The sequence below is a fragment of the Pezoporus wallicus genome, unplaced genomic scaffold (assembly GCF_028554395.1).
Source record: "Pezoporus wallicus isolate ANWC-B61680 ecotype Strahan unplaced genomic scaffold, APGP_CSIRO_Pwel_v1 contig_3058, whole genome shotgun sequence".
Taxonomy (NCBI): domain Eukaryota; kingdom Metazoa; phylum Chordata; class Aves; order Psittaciformes; family Psittacidae; genus Pezoporus; species Pezoporus wallicus.
This window is the reverse complement of record NW_026641153.1, coordinates 3,401,716-3,418,249: the sequence shown is the minus strand read 5'-3', so window position 1 is coordinate 3,418,249 and position 16,534 is coordinate 3,401,716. Positions and strand designations below refer to the sequence as shown.

At 34.3% G+C, this 16,534-nt stretch overlaps 1 protein-coding gene across 1 annotated transcript in view; it reads left to right on the top strand.

Moving 5' to 3' along the window:
- SEMA3E (semaphorin 3E) overlaps positions 1 to 16,534 on the top strand; it is a 137,953-nt gene that overhangs the window by 49,306 nt on the left and 72,113 nt on the right. The gene's annotated exons all lie outside the window — the stretch shown is intronic.

The window sequence follows — 16,534 nt, the reverse complement described above, 5'->3', positions numbered from 1 at the left end:
ATACTGTTGACATTAGTACTTATGAATGATAACAACAATCCATTTTCATGCTTTGAGATGTGTATTGTACACTGGAAGACTCTGAGGGATCACATATACTATGTCACCTGCTCAGTATTAGAATTATTCAGAGTCCCAGATTTTTTGCCAGAGTCAGCAGAAAAATGCCATTCAAGATAAGTAAATGATTTAATTTAAAACTAATCTTTTTAGTATCTTAAAAATATTTCAGAACAATTAGCTAATGGATTTAAGGCAGTGGAATACATATATCTGTAACCCTCTTGTGGGGCTAATTAACTCCTTTGCATTACTTTGATGTGGTTTTGTAGTCTAGATTGTTTAATATCGGATTATGCAATTCATCATGTCTACATTATAGAGTGGAAAATATAGCACTATGCCTACAGCAAAAAAGTGAGTGAGGTTATATTGGCATGTCAAGGTTGATCCTGTAGTGCACTCAAGATTATTATTAATTTCTTCAATTAAAAAAGTTGGCTATTGCAAATAAGGTGGTGACTTACCACATAGTTGAAGTGAGAAGACAAAGGTTAGCAGAGGCATATTAAACTATTTCATGCTTTAGTTGAGCAAAGTTTTATACTATTATGGTTTATAATATAGATAATATGCACAAGAAAGTGAAAAGCTTTAAATTCTAAATAATGTATTCAGAATCACAGCTATTATTTGTAGATTACTCCTTAAGGAGACAGTGTGCAGCTCCCTCCTTACGCTGAGTAGTATATCTAAAGATGTACTCTAAGCAGGAAGTCTTACATCGAGGCCACATAACCCTAGCAGTTCTGAATGTGTGGGGCACTGGTGACAGAATGAAAAAACAATGAAGCAATGGCTCCGGAACAAGTCACAGTTGCTAAGTTGCTTATAAAAATAACATATTTTTCATGCAACTGTATTGTTTGTGCCTGCATACAATATCATTTACTTTATGAATATACACCTACTTTAGAAAACAGCACAAGGAGATTATGCTGTGTAAAACTGACCTGTGTTCCATCATTTGAAGCAACTATTTCATAGATCATTGCTGTGAACTAGCCTGTTTTGTTACATCCCGTATCATGTTTCCCATGATACAGATTTCTTGGTGGCTGGACATGCCTTTATAATGAGATATGGATTAACTCAAATAAAAGAAATTTCTTAATTTTACATTCTTTACTCAAGTGCTCCCTGGATTAAATATTATTATTACTGAGCTATGTGGTCAGCCTACCTATGTCAAAGCAGCTTCTAACTATATTTTAACTGACATATTACAGATATGCTTTACTAAAGCTCTTGTTGATGGTAACTGAAGTTATCTCTACTCATTAACATTACTGTGGTAACATTACCTGTGCTCATTTTTGCCCCTTGGCTATGTTGCAACAATCCTTACTTACTATTTCTTCAAAATTAAAGGCAAAGAACTGTGCCTTTTGTTGGACACTTGTGAGATGCTTGGGACAACAGGAACTCTTCTCACTTAGCTCTCTCACTCTGTTGCAGTGTATCAGTTAAATAATAATTCTATTGTGGACTAGAAGAGATATGCAATAAAAGAAGAATTTATCCAAATTAAAACAAACCTACCAGGGGTAGATTTAGTAAAGGTTGCATATAATTTTCAACAGCAAATCCAGAGCACTGAAGCACTGACCTATGATTATACCTAGTATTCAAATTTTTGAATGTTGTTCTTGGCAACCGTGAAAACTCCTCCAAATAATATATGGGCATGGTTCAGGAGACAGTACAAGGACCATTCTGTATAGGGGGGGTGGATGACGTTATGTAGCTTGGATATGAAAACAATGGAACAACTTAGCTGTATGGATGTATGCCATGTGGCCTTTGAGCCATAAAATGGTTCTATTTAGTAATACTTATGCAGCCAAGGAAACCGTAGTCTTTCACACTGCCAGGACCTACTACAGCATCCTTTTCAAATAGCGTAAGTAGCCACAGCTTCACAGCTGTCCAGGTTATGATTGCATTAGCTACAACTCTTTGTTATTGATGTTATATGTTGTCTTATTTGAGAATAAAAATAAGCAATTTAGATAATGCTGTCAAGTACCAAATATAATTAATGAGTTTTCTTCTGTAATGACTCCTAATGCAGAGCTGTTTACTATGTTCACTCTTTAGTACAAATGAATTTTAATTCAGCCTCTGAAAGCTATCTCTTGGTTTGTTCATTTACATTTCACAATTGAATTAATGGAATGCAGAATAGAGAAAACATTATTCAGAGTGACTTTCCTTCATAAATTTTTATTAAATATCATAAATTTTTTTGATCAAACTCATCCTTACATTAATTATGCTATAGTTTCCCGCATTCATCAGCATGCAAGAGAAATAACACCAATTTTGAGCTTTGTGATCACATGAAAACATTTGTCAAGCTGACATTCTGGCTACTTCACAAAAATGCATGAAGTCCAACAACAGTGCATAAAAAGCTCTTTTATGGTATATAGTCGAGTTTGATTAATCTGTGCATTCATAGTATCTTGACATTTATAGCTATTTGTTTCTTTTATGAGAATTTTTCTCATAGCATTTATATGCAAAAAGGAATTAATCATCATCCCAGTTAGTCACCTTTTTTGTCATTTACCCACCAAAAAGTCTTGGCTTCCCAGGAAGTGTTTCCAATAAACACTCTTGCTGCCATAATATTTGGTTTCTTCACCACACACTCATTTTTCATCTCTCTTTCTAAAACTGTATTTTGTACCACAGTTTCTATGGAGTGTAACGGTAATAAAGTATTTGAACAGAAAAAGCTATTGGTAGTCTATTTTGCATTTCACATGTAATGAAAATTTCAAATTTAGTTGACATATATGCACTAATGGTGTTCTTGCAATGGAAGAAAATAAAAACAAACATCAGCAGTGTTGGAACCCCATAGTTGTGTTTGAAAAACAACTTCAGCGTTAAGTGACAGAGTATGTGGCTGAAGTATATGCCTGGAAGCAAGAAAGAGTAAAAAGAAATTAGTTAAACTACAAAAAGTGAGAGGATCCACTTACACAAAAGCCAAATGGTCATTTTTAAACTATTATTTTACTTCTTCATTCTTCATACGGATAATCTCACAGAGAAGTGCAAAGAGGCAAAAGAACCTGTAAGGGACTGTGACCACTTCTGCAGCTCTCACCAAGGCTTCTTCAACATTTGACTGCTTCTATTCCAACATTGTAAGTTATGCTCTTTGCCTACTAACAACTATCTGTGGTGTTGGCACATATGGCAGAACACAGAGAAGCTGCTGCACGGTGTGCAGTGGGACACATTCATCCAATGAAAAAAAAGGACAGAATTTTTCAAAACCTGTTACAATACTGAACTGATAAAATGAATGCTTCTCACTAACTATTTCAGAGGGAGAGATCTTTATAGAAACCATAAGCAAATTAACTGTTAGTTTTAAGTTTCATGAGAAAAGACAGTAAACACTTTGGTGTTGTGAGGGAACAACAAAGTATTTGTATCTATCAAGTGAGCTCATTAAAAATCTGCCACTGAATCTGTCTCTTAAAATGTACCATCCTATCTGTAACTGTGGATGCTTGTTAGTAATAAAAATTATTGCTCACAGCACTAGTAGTCAGTTCATGTTCTTTTCATGACTTAAAAAGTTCTAGTCTCAGTCATCTTCTTCTTGCCTTATTCCCCTTGATTTTTCAAAGGGAAGCTCCCTCTCTCTGCCTTGAAGCTCAGGGGCTTATATCTTTTGAACTTGTAGGTGAATAAAACACCTGGCAAGCAACCTGCCAACCATCAATCAGCTTCCAATTTCAAGGCAGACTTTTAAGTAAGCTGGGCCACTTTTCAGTTTGTTAGCTCACCAAGTCTACCTGTCAGATTCCTATGTGCAAAGCACTGTGTAGACCTGTGCAATTATCTAGCACAGCAACCCCATTCTTGCCATGTAATTAATTGATTTTCGGAGCAGTCCTGATGGTGCCCATTTAACATGTTTCTTCTACTTAATATGTCTTCAATAAACATTACCAAATCTCTTTTTTTCTTTTTAATCCTTTTTCCTCAGTTAAGTCAGCACAAAACCAGAGATTCTCAGCAGCCCTGAAAGTAAAACCTGCTACCCCTCAAGTATAGACTGAAGTGCCCAAATGCGAAGATCAGTTTTAAAATGCTGATTTTATTCCTACCCTGGAATGCAGCTCAGGTGCCACTGTCCACACCATTAGCAACTATATTGTTCCCTGTGCACACATAATTAAGCAAACCCCAATAAAGTCCTTATTGACAGTAACAGACAAGAGACCTTACTGAAGTCATGGCAGTGCATATTTTAATGCCATTATTGCATTTTAATTGAAATTGTTCCCCCCTTAACATAATACACTTAACCTCTAGGTGCAATACAGTGTACAAGAGTTTTGAGACTGTTGAATATTAAAAGTGAGTAGTTAGGCATGAAGCCAAAGCTAAGAGCTTCTAACTCCTGTGAAGAGGAATATCATCCATGGAATTCAAATATTTATAGCAAGTGATTCAGCTTTCAACAATCTTGAACTCTTCAGAAAAAGGAAGTAGATTATATTAATGAATGATTAGTATTCTATTTCTATAGATTTGTATGCATGAGAAAATACATAAGCACTCTAGTACCACCATCTTGTTTATAATATAATAAATAGTGTTAAACTGATACTTACAAATCCTTAAGCTTGGCGTGGGTTTGCTATTAGCTAGTTTATTATCTAAAAAACTATAGATCTGTTTGCTGTTCACCATTCACTATTACACAAAGAAAATCCCAGTTTCCACACTTGTTACCAATGGTAGAAGCAGGAGAAAAATACGCTTTCTCACAACAGTTAAAAGAAAATTTAGTTAGATTGAAGTTTGTCAGTCACCAACAAGCTTCCAGATGTCTCCAGCCTCTTGTTTGTGAGTTTTGCTTCTGTTAGAAACAAAGTTTGCATAGAACTAGGCAAAATTTTAGAAGGTCAGTTGCTTATGTCAAAATTAATTCATGAAAGAACAAAAGCTAATATACTGTGTAACTAAACACCACCTAACCTAGCCAAATATATGTGTCAAATCATAGGGTCAGCTTAAAAATCAGAAGCACTGACATAAAAGTATTTAAAAGATAATGGAATAAATGAAATTAAATTAAATTGGATTGTTTCCTTTTCAATTATTTTTTTTGCCTTCAGGGTCTTCATGGCTCTGTCACATGTTCAGCATCCACAATCCCAAGAGAAACTTGCAGTTTAAAAACATGAACTTCTCATGTACACTCAACACTGCAGTCATAAGAACTTTCCAAAAAGTATTTGCTGCAACTGTTACATTAAAATAATTAAAGCTGACAATGTTGTGAAACACATTATAAATTGAGTATAGCAATATATTGCACCTGTGTTTGCAATTTTAGCCTATGTAAGAACAACAATCCTTAAGATTCTCCTAATGTTAAGTTCATGAAATTAGAACGATCCAGTCTTATGGAAAATAATCAGACAGCCTTCAGGTCACTTAACGGATTGTCACCAAGCTCTGGTCAAAGAAAATTAGGAAGTATAACTAGTTTCTTAAAAAGTATCAGTACACTTTTTTTGTTAATTCAGGATTTTTTGCATTATAAACATTCCTTTAGGCCTCTCTAAAAATTAAAATATAAGGATCCTATAACCATTTATTTGTCAGAAGAACAGCTGCAAAACAAAAGTATTCTGATTTAAAAAGAAACCAAAGTATTGACACATCAAATATATTATTTTTCTAATCCATATGTGTTACAGTTGTATTGAAACACCACTAAGTATAACATGGAAATGATGTTACACCCTGAGTCAATGTACTGCTATGTGTTAATATAAATATCTAAGTTAATCCTCTGACTAGAAATACTTCAACAAGTGAAAAAAATTTTTGAATATTTGTACACTTCTCTGCAACTTTTTTGCGCTTAGTGGCTGGTTCCTCAATTTATTAGAGGTATTTAATAGGAGTGAGGATAAGGATAGGTGAAAAACAGTTTTATCACAGTACTGCTGATGGTGCTATTCAACTGATGCTTCTATTGAATCATTATTTAAATTTGCAAGATATTGCTCATAATTAGCAACACAAAGAAAAATTCCATAAATCTACAATAGAAAAGCTTTCCAATTAATAAGACAAAAGCAGACTTTGTCTTCCTCTTTGCTCTGTATGTCATTTCTAATAAAGATTGGATAATAGAAATTCATGCTAAAGCTAATCTTTTCTTTACAATAAAAATGCTCTATAGTGCAGGAAAAATTATAAACATTTTTGCTCTGGCTGTTTCTTAATCAAAGGGCTTATCAGTTACTGTATATTACTGCAACATTCCAAACATTAAATTAAATTATAGACAATAGAATCAAGTACAGTTTACATCTGTGGGGCATTAAAATATGAGGCACATTCAGCAGTTTATTTATTCCCAGTAGAACTATCCCTGCTGAAATAGTGTTTTTAAAACATTCTTTCCTACCAGACTTGGCTGTTTCAAATGCATTCCTCAGGCAATATACATATTTAGCTTTTAAATGTGACATGTAGAAATCAATGTTGATTTTCTTGGATGGCTTGACTTTTTTTAGTTGTGCTATGGTTTAGGTAACCTTATCACTCCCAGGTTTCAACCCTGATACTGGATCTATACAAACAGCCTGAAGAATGCTTACTCAACAGGGTTACAAACAAGAACCATAGGTCCACCTGTGTTAACATATTTCGAAGTCTTCTGCCACTTACTACAAGTGATTAATGTGTAAGGAGAGGACACATACTGTGGAGACTGAACCTGCAATCTTTAGTCTAGACACATGGATCTGTAGAACCTGAAATGAAAATTACACTGGTAGTTCAATGTCAATAGAGCTCATTGCAGTTGTAAAAGAAAGGGCTACAAATACTATAGCAGGTTTGGGTGCACATTTTTTAATTTATTTTAAAATTATTTGATAAATCAAAAGTATTTTGGATTTTAATAGTAAGCATCATATATTCTTGTCCCTAACACTGGAAAATTATTCTTGTAATTTAGATCAGGAGACTGTATATATAAATCAGGAACAGAAATATAGTGCTTCAAGAGACAGATTCTACACAGGTATGAATAAGTGAAACATACGACAATGGAAATAGGCGAACTGAACTCAGCTTCACTCCTACATGACTGTCCCTCAGGATCTGTTTCAACAGTGCAGAACTACTTGCAATTTATAATGCTATCTTTTGCATAATGTTCATGCCATTTTCTTTGGCTGCTAAAGTTTTTTTATACTTGGAAACACTGAAGCAGAACGGCACAATTGAAACTGAATCCATCCATTTCAGCACTGGTTAAGCTATGCTCAAACCACATATATTTCCATTCCTTTTTTTCCCAAGAAAAACCCTTGTTGGATCTCAAAAAAAAAAACCAAAAAAAAAAAACCAAAACCCAAAAAAACCTTAAATACTTGCATAGAGTTTGTAGTTTGATGTGAAGTTCAATGTTTATAACTGTGTGTTGAGTTATGTGACTAGAAGCCCAAATTGGGTGTTATTGGAGGACAAATGAAGGTGATTAAGCATAAATTAATCCAAACTTCTTAGAACTCTTGTGTAATGAAACCTAAATATTTACAGTAATATTCTGGAGACTTGTTCTACTTGTTTTTTTTTCATTTAACGATATAAGAATGACATAAAAATGTAAAAAGGAGGTAGGGTAAATATTTGACATGAAGGGATTCCCTCAGTGTTTTTTGTACAGCTTACTTGAAGCAGAGGATGGTATTTCAAAACTCATAATTCATGTTAAACGCCTGATGCTTGCATTTTTTGTATAAATGCAAGAACAGGGGCACCTGGACTTAGTAGAATCCATAGCTGCCTTGGCAGTGTGAAAGCATCTCTGCAAAGAGGACAGATTTCAGCAGAAACAACATCTATATTGCTGCCTTACTATAGCAGCACATCATAGAAAACCACCAACAGATAGTGAAAAATAAATTCTTCTAAAGGACTTGCCTTCTGATCTTTGTAACGCTTCTAAGAAGAGCAGGAAAGAAAACAGTGCAAGTTCCACTGAGCTGTAAATTACTGAAAGGAAAATTCTATAGGGAAGAAATTGTAATTGTTCTCAACAGCTATTTAGCATTGTTTATAGCTATTCAGATAATGTTAGTGGCAATGGACAAAAGAACTTATAACCACAGAGAAAATAGTTATTGCCAAATGGCATTAATAACAGCACCAGGTTAGACATGCATAGAAAATGTTTAGATATAAATTAGCTCTGTGAGAATTTTTAGATATTATCTATATTTTCTGTAGTGAAACTAGTTTCAAAGGGCAAAACGAAAGAAAAGTTGCAGAAAAAATAATGCTTACTGATGGACTGCCACTTTCTTTTATGAAATTTACATTTGACCCATAATCTTTTGAAAACACAGATCCTCATTATGGCTATTGTATTTGTACCTTTACCATTAATTTGTTGGTAACACCTTTATTAGCATAGTTTGAGATAGCAAGCAGCCTTGCTTATAAAATGAAAGTTTTGAATTTGTGAAATAAATTAATTTTTTAAATATATGAAATAAAATTTCATGAATGCAAATAAACATGCATACACATGCACACAAACACACATTCTGTGGGTTTTCCTCAGATGCCTGTACTCCAGAGAAGATAGATGCAAATATTCTCTTTTATCTTACTGTTACATAGAAATATTTTATTTGGAAAAGTGACACATCCAGCTAATGATCTGGTATAAATATCCTGTGCATGTAGAAAACTGTGTTCTTTAGTGTAAATTGTATTATGGAAAACAAACATGGGGAAATAACCTGGAAGACAGCTATTTCTTTTCCAACTAGTGTTTGGCTATTAACTAAAGTAGATTGTTAAATGCGTCTTCCCATCTTTATTTAATTGGCTCATCTAATAGCTGTTATAGTGCTTGCTTTTGCAGATTATTCTGAAGCTAATAGATCTGTCACATTATTTCTATCCCAATTGTTAATGACCCAATACAATTCCTTATGTTGTCCTTAAAGTACTTGCTGTTTCTTTCATGATTTTTTTCTTTCAAAAATAAGTATGTATAATTGTGTTTTGCTTTAACAACTTTTTTTTTCCTATTGCTTCCAACAGTGGAAAATGGGAAGAAAAGATCTTATACTTATCGTACACTCAACTTGCACAAGAGTATGAGATTACAGAAGATGAAATGAAGACCGTTTTGTCTGGTTTTCTTGTGATATGACATACATCATGGCCCATGTGGTCTCTTGGTGCCAGCCATCCACTGATACATAAGAGTTGTTTATGTGACTCTTAGATTGTGAAATATATCCTTCTGTTGAAATCAGAAACTGTTTATATAGATGATATTTGTTTACATGGATAAAGCTATACTGCAATTGCATCTACACAAATGAGAATTTTCTAAGACTTTTCCTGCTTTGCATTTTTCTCTATAAAGAAAGTTCTCTCACTGCCTTCAGACCAGACACCATTTTACTATATCCTGCAGCGGTCAGAAAAGAATAAAATATTCCCAATTCTTTAATTCTTAAAGAGAGAAAATTCTCCTGAACTTCAGTTAAGCTTACATAGCAAGTGGCAGAACTATATAAGAGTAACATTTTTCATTTAAGTATTAATGAAATATAATATAAACAATTAAATAGCTTTCAGTTGAATAATATATGGTTAGGTCCTATTCATTCCTAAGTGTACTTACTTCTGACAGTTTGATAAATATATTATTCTATGACAAGCTATTTCATACAGTTCATGTTCTTTTTATGTATTTTCCATTGTATCAGGAATAGAAAATTGCATCCTGCTGGTGGAATGTGCATCAGGTATTACAAAATTAATTTGTCCTTAAATAGCCCCATGCTCATAGTAATGTACAGAATATAAATTTATGTTTCTATTGTAGTCTAAACAAAAACATTGCTGTCAGATTCAGTAATATGGTACTTGGGACATATAGTTCTAATACAATATCTTCATTTTTTTTTCATATTTATATTGAAGGTAATTTGGAAGTAACCTTCCTATCTCAAAAGCCAATATTCAGAAATTTTCTTGTAAAAGGTTTCTGTATGTTGTCTTCTACATGTCTTTTTTTTCTCTACATCTTTCCGTCTCTACATACTACTATGAAAAATCCATAGCAGCAAAACTAATGAAATACTCTTTTGTCAAAAACTCCTCTGATTTTAAAGGTAGCTTTATTAAAGACTAATGCAGTTTAGAGAGAAGGATGTCATGTGGGACAGTGTCGAACTCTTTACACAATTCATACTAGTTACACAACCATTTATAGCTACCTAATATTGACTTTTATTCTCAGGTTACACTGCTTAAGATCCACTGTTGAGGTCTACCTACTCAATGTTAAATGGCAGAAACATGTCTCTGGTTTTGACTGCTAATATTTGCAAAGTGTTATTGATTCTGAAAGGTTTCAAATGTGTCCCAAGTTATTCAAATAAAGCTTTTCTCTGTCTTTTTCTTCCAAGGCATTTAACTTGGCCAGCATTTCACAATAATTAGGCATACTGGGTGAGAAACAGTAAAAGATAACAAAGACCCTTAAAGATCTTATTTCTATGTATTGCACTTCATTACAGGGCTTAAAATTGCAAGCATTAACAAAGACCAACCTTAGCTTCGGTATAGAATATATTTTGGGTTGGAATTCATCTACATTTAACTAAGTATCTGGTACTTAGTAGACTTTCTTCAAATGTGGAGTATAAAAATTATTAATTTTAGTTTATATGTGTTTAATTTTTTTATAAAGAGTATTTATAAAGGATTTTTTAATGTAATTTCTGCATACCTCTTTCTTTTGTACTGGTAAAAAAACCCAGCTGAATAAATATATTAAACTACACACCCAATATTGAACAAAACAAAACCTGAATACGACATATCCCACCTGCAGTATAAAAGCTTGAATTCTTTATAAAAATCTGTCTCATAATAAAAACCATAATTAGAATAGAGCAAACAAGCAGATCTTTGATGCATACAGTTTTCATTATAATTTAAAAGTATTTGGTCCATATCAGGAAAAGCATGATCAAATCATGGATACGTTAGTGCTGGATAACTCAAATTAGGTAGGTCTTCTGAACACACTGATGTTTAACAGCTGATTACTTGTCTCCTTTCTGTGAATTAAACCCTTCCAGACAAGCTATTCTGTTCAATTAAAAAGAAGACACTTTGGGGTATCAATGTACTCATTTCTACATAAATCCATTCACTGTTGTTCAGAGTTGCTGTGCTTTGTAAAACTTGGTTTTATGTCAGTGTGTGAGATGCAGTAAATCTTTTTTAAACTCACCTATGGATTATTATCTCAAACTTTGCATTTGCTGTGAGTAATTGATTTGGCAGAAAAAAGTACCTTGAAAGCTTCCTTTCATCTTTTTATTTACTTCCATCTCAAATTTCCCTCTGCTTTTTGCTTTTCTTACAATGTCTCCTTTCTCCTCCATTCTTTTTTTTTGTCACAGTCTTGATGATTCCAGATAGCCTTACAAATACTGTCAATCACCTGCAATCTTGCCAAAGAGCATATGCCCCTGAAAAGCACATGGGATAGCTCATTTTTATCCATCTTTTTCAAAGGAAATTCAATTTAACAGTCATTTTGAAGAGCATAAAACCCTGACTTTAGGCATCTTCGTTTTAAATGAAAGCACCAGATTCTCTTTCTGTCAAAACACTGGATCTCTGCAGAGGAAGAATTCTACCCTTCCCACACTGGTGTGGTAATAAGCATGTAGTAAGTGGTACACCTTAATAAATCAAGGCCTCAAGAGACTGGACTGTCTGTGTTTCATCAGAAGAAAGCAGTGATTATTTGAAACATATGTACCTTCTAAACTTGCATTTTATAAATCAATTCTTCCTTGTTAACACTATTAAGATATAAAACATAATGCAAAACATGTTCTGTGAGTATAATTTATAGACGACATTTCTTTGTATACTTACTTCCTTAGGTATACATTGGGTGAAGCAGATAATATGCTCAAAGACTATTTCATGGATGCCTGTGTCATCCTTAGACTGGAACAATTTCATATTAAAAAATTTGTAGAATCATAAAATCATAGGATCATAGAATAATACCGTGGTTTGGGTTGGAAGGGTCCAGGAAGATCATCTAGTTCCAGTCCCTTTCCACCTTTCTTGTAGGTACTGAAGGCTTCTGTAGGTACTGAAGGCTGCTCTGTCTTCCTGGAGCTTCTCTTCTTCAGGCTGAAAAAGCCCAACTCTCTCAGCCTCTTCATAAGAGAGGTGCTCCAGCCTTCTGATCATCTTCATGGCCTCCTCTGGCCTTACTTTAATAGGTCCACACCTTTCTGTTGGGGGCCCTGGAGCTGGAAGTAGGACTGCAGGTGGGGTCTCACGAGAGTGGAGCAGGGAGACAGGATCACCTCCCTTGACCTGCTGGTCATGCTTTTTTTGACAAAGCCCAGCATACCATTGGTTACATGAGTAAACATCATTCTATCTCGGACTGAGACCTGGGAACTTACAGCAATGGTATTTTCATAAGCATTGAATATGTTTTAATGCCTTCTAACACAACTACGTATTTAAACTGCATTGCAAGAGAACGCTTTGGAGTTATGTACACAGTTTCTGAGAACAATCACACTGGAAAGCTAAACGATAATAAAATCCAGAAATTGGTAGGGTCACAGATACTACTGTCGCAAAGCAGTTGGCATTTCAACTACCACTGTTGTTAAGTAGGCATTATAAGTGCTTTCAGCTGATTTAAAAATAAGTTTTTTTCTAAGACACTCTGCCAATTGGCCATCGTTAGCCGACAGGTTTGATTAAATATCAAAAATACCAAAATTTTATTGCATTTGATTGAGTTTTTTTAAGCATTAGTCACATTAAATTATCAAATATTTTTTCTTGGACTGGCATGGAATTCTGGAAATGTATCTTAGAATTGCAGTAAACCAAGCTTGTATGAAGATTCTGTGTGATGATTTTTAGTTTGATGTACACTGTAGAATATTCCAGAAAGATCTAGAAACATGAAATACTGTGTAAGAATACACTTTTCTAGCAGTGTGTAGGCTTTAACCATGACACACACATATCAATACTATAAACCCTGGTAGATTTGTAATGGTTATATTTCTGTTGTTTAGTAACTGAAACCAGATCAGTTATAATGGGGCTAACTAAATATGTTAGATTGCCAGCAGGGAAGAAAAGCTAAATATTTGCTAGATGTGACAGAGTATATGTATGTCATAGTATATGTATGTCATAGTATATATGTGGTATATAAAAATTTGAAATGGAAATATCGAGGATTAAGACACGATCTAACATGATTAGCTGTGTTAAAGACTTTCAAATTCCACTGAAATTTCTCTGCAAGAAGATGAGTAGAATTAGAGGAAACAAAAATACACCCTATGATTTATTGCATGTCCAAGTTATAGGGTTTTTTTCAACTGTCTTAGAAAAAAGAGAGATGAAAGTTTTGTATTTCATACAGATTGAAAATATTCTTGTCTCCCTGTACCTTTTAATTTCAGAAACTTTTGCCTCTGTAATTTGAGCAAACTCAGAGGGAAAGTTCTTTGAAGTTTTCACTATAATTTAAACTTCATCACTAGATCCATACATTTGGAGGAAGAGCATCAAAGTTATTCATGTACTTTGCTGCACCAACTCCCTTCATGAAGCCAATTACATTCTCCAAATATAGCTAGATAGCAAACTACCTGCTGGTAAGAGGAGAGGTTGAATCGTGTGAGAGTAGTTATGGACTAATGGGATTTTGCTTGTCATTACTAGACTTTGCTTTCTGTCTCCTACACTGCCAAGTTTCTGAGGCATCTGCCTGGCAGCCACACAGATAAAACCTCAAGCAGTGAGAGTTCATACTTCAGTCTCCCTCACAGCCTTTTAAGTTTACCTCCTACTGGTTCATGATCCCCAAATAAGGCACTGAAATATCTTAGGAACTCTGTTTTAAAAGTATAGTGGCAACTTTCAGCATCACTACTACCAAGATCTTTTAGTTAGCTTGAACTTAATTCTGCCTTGTCTCAGATTTTGTTAGGGAATCTCTGGTGAGTTTACACTGTCTCCATTTCTATTGTTCAGCCAGTTAAGTAGTTTTCTGTTTCACCTGAGTTAGTGCATCCTTACACTATGTGTCAATCACTATCATGACTCTGTTATTATTTTCGAAGCAGTATAAATGAGCGATGGCTGTGAGCATAAGAAAGCAGTAAAAATTGCTAATAAATTCTCTTATGTTCAGCAGCATAGGTGTTTGGGGGGGGGGGGAGAAGGGGGTGAGTTTGTTCCCTTTTTTTTTTTTTCTGCTGCTTAAGAAGATTTCTGCCTCCTGTTATCAATTTTATATGGAATATTGCTAGTTAGAGGTTTTAACCTTTTCAGAAAGATCCAACCACTTGTAAAATTATATTTTCGTACTTCTGATGGATGACTCTAGGGTACCCTTGAATAGCAATCTGCCTTAAAGTACTGGTGCTTTACAACTGAAGGGTACTTGCATTGTCTGATCTTACTATCAACCTGAAGTTTATAAACTGTGTCACAGACATTTCAGGCTCTCCCCTATGTCTCCTTTTGGTTTTCTGTTTCTGTCTCTTCCTTTTCACATGGTTAACTTGTCACTTGTCAGCTATATAGCAAACAGCTGAATTAACTAAAATTAAATAAGGCTCACCAAATTCTTATAAAACTTATTCCACTGTAATATTTATACTACCAGACTATGCTGATAATTGGAAACATAAGACGTCATTCAGGTGTTCGTTCACATTGCCTAGACTTTATATCTGTGGCCTTTTACATTATTGATGGGGACAGAAGGCAACCCCAGTCATTAACTCTTCCTGTAAAGCAGCACTGAACCGTCCACCTTATGTACTCAATATGTTCAAAGTGCCAGACTCATTTGTCAGTGCCCTGCATCTGGAAAACATCTTTGCCAGAAGAATGTTCTCCAGCATGAAGTGGTGTGGGAGGTGAGACTATATTTCTGTAGAATTTAAAAGGGGAACCAAAAATTTTTGTGGGGGCAAAAAAAGCAAAAGCAATAGATTTTTGCAGTTGTGATGATGTAATGCTATGGAAAACAGAGCAGAACAACAACAGCTTTGTCATTTCCTGGAAAAAAAAAAAAACAAACCTGTAGCGACATTTATCTATATTTAAGGTTCAAAGTTTTATCTTAGTCATTATGTGCTTGGTTTCTGAGAACCTGTTATAAACAAAATCTCACTGAACTCTGGCTGCTCTAAAGCACCAATTATGGTTTTGCGTTCAATTTCCTAAGCATATTTTAGTTATCGGGACTTTTTATTTTAAAATATCAAAATAATATCATAAAAGCTTGTTGGGTTTTTTTGTAATAGAAATTTCTGTTTTAACACAAGCTTAGAAATTAGAAAGAATTACATACTGATGATTAAAACATTGAAGAAATCAGCTATTATGAATATAATTACCATTGCTTGACAAATGGCTAACAGAATCCATTTTGTCAAAGAGTATTTAATATGAATATGCTCACCATAGCAGATGTGCTATAAGAGAAAGTGTATTAAGCAAGATCAGTCTGATTATTTGCCAGCAAGCTCTAGCAGACAGATAACAGACCCCCAGGTTTGTTCTTGGCATTTAAAGCAGCAAGAAGTAAGATTTGTTCTCTTATGAAGTGTAATCTGGCAGCCCAAACTTGCTTTAAGGCTTTCACAAGTAAGTGAAGTGCCATGAAAGAATATGTAAATATTGAAACAGTCTTTCCTTTGTTGAGTAAAATATTCTTTGTACTATAATGGTGTGGGTTTAGTTGTGATGTTGAGCTTTTAGATTAAAAAAGCAAAAAACTACTTTACAAAAGTTGAATAACATTGCCAAAAATCTGGGATCAGTACACTGAGGCTACTCTAAGCTCTACTTTTACCAAAAGACAGAAGCAGGAAAGGTCTTTTCTTTGTTGTTGTGTGTGTTGAGCACTTACTTACAATATATTCTCCCTGAGCAATCCATTTTTTTATTCCTTTACACAAGATCTTTACAGAGAAAGAACTTTTTGTCACAGAAAGCTATAGAAACTCAATAAGAGGAAGCATTTTACTCAGCTGAAAACTTTAGCCATTCCCATGTAAGAGAGGAATCAAGGGTTTCTGGTCCATGTGCTGGAACAGTTTATATAGTTTATCCACTGTTTAATATAAAATGCATAGACTATTTTGGGCACTAGAGCCAGACTTTTTTCCCAGAAAAGCAATTTAGCTACTATATTAGAGTCATGCTAGTGCTTGTTCGGTCTTCCTGAAGCTTGAATATTTTGTTGCACAGCTTCAACAGGAAATGGAGAAAGCATCCATCCTTCCCTACCAATCTAGTAGCTAATAGCTTGTGATTAAACCTCTTTATGGAAAAGGAAAGATCTGAGTTTCAA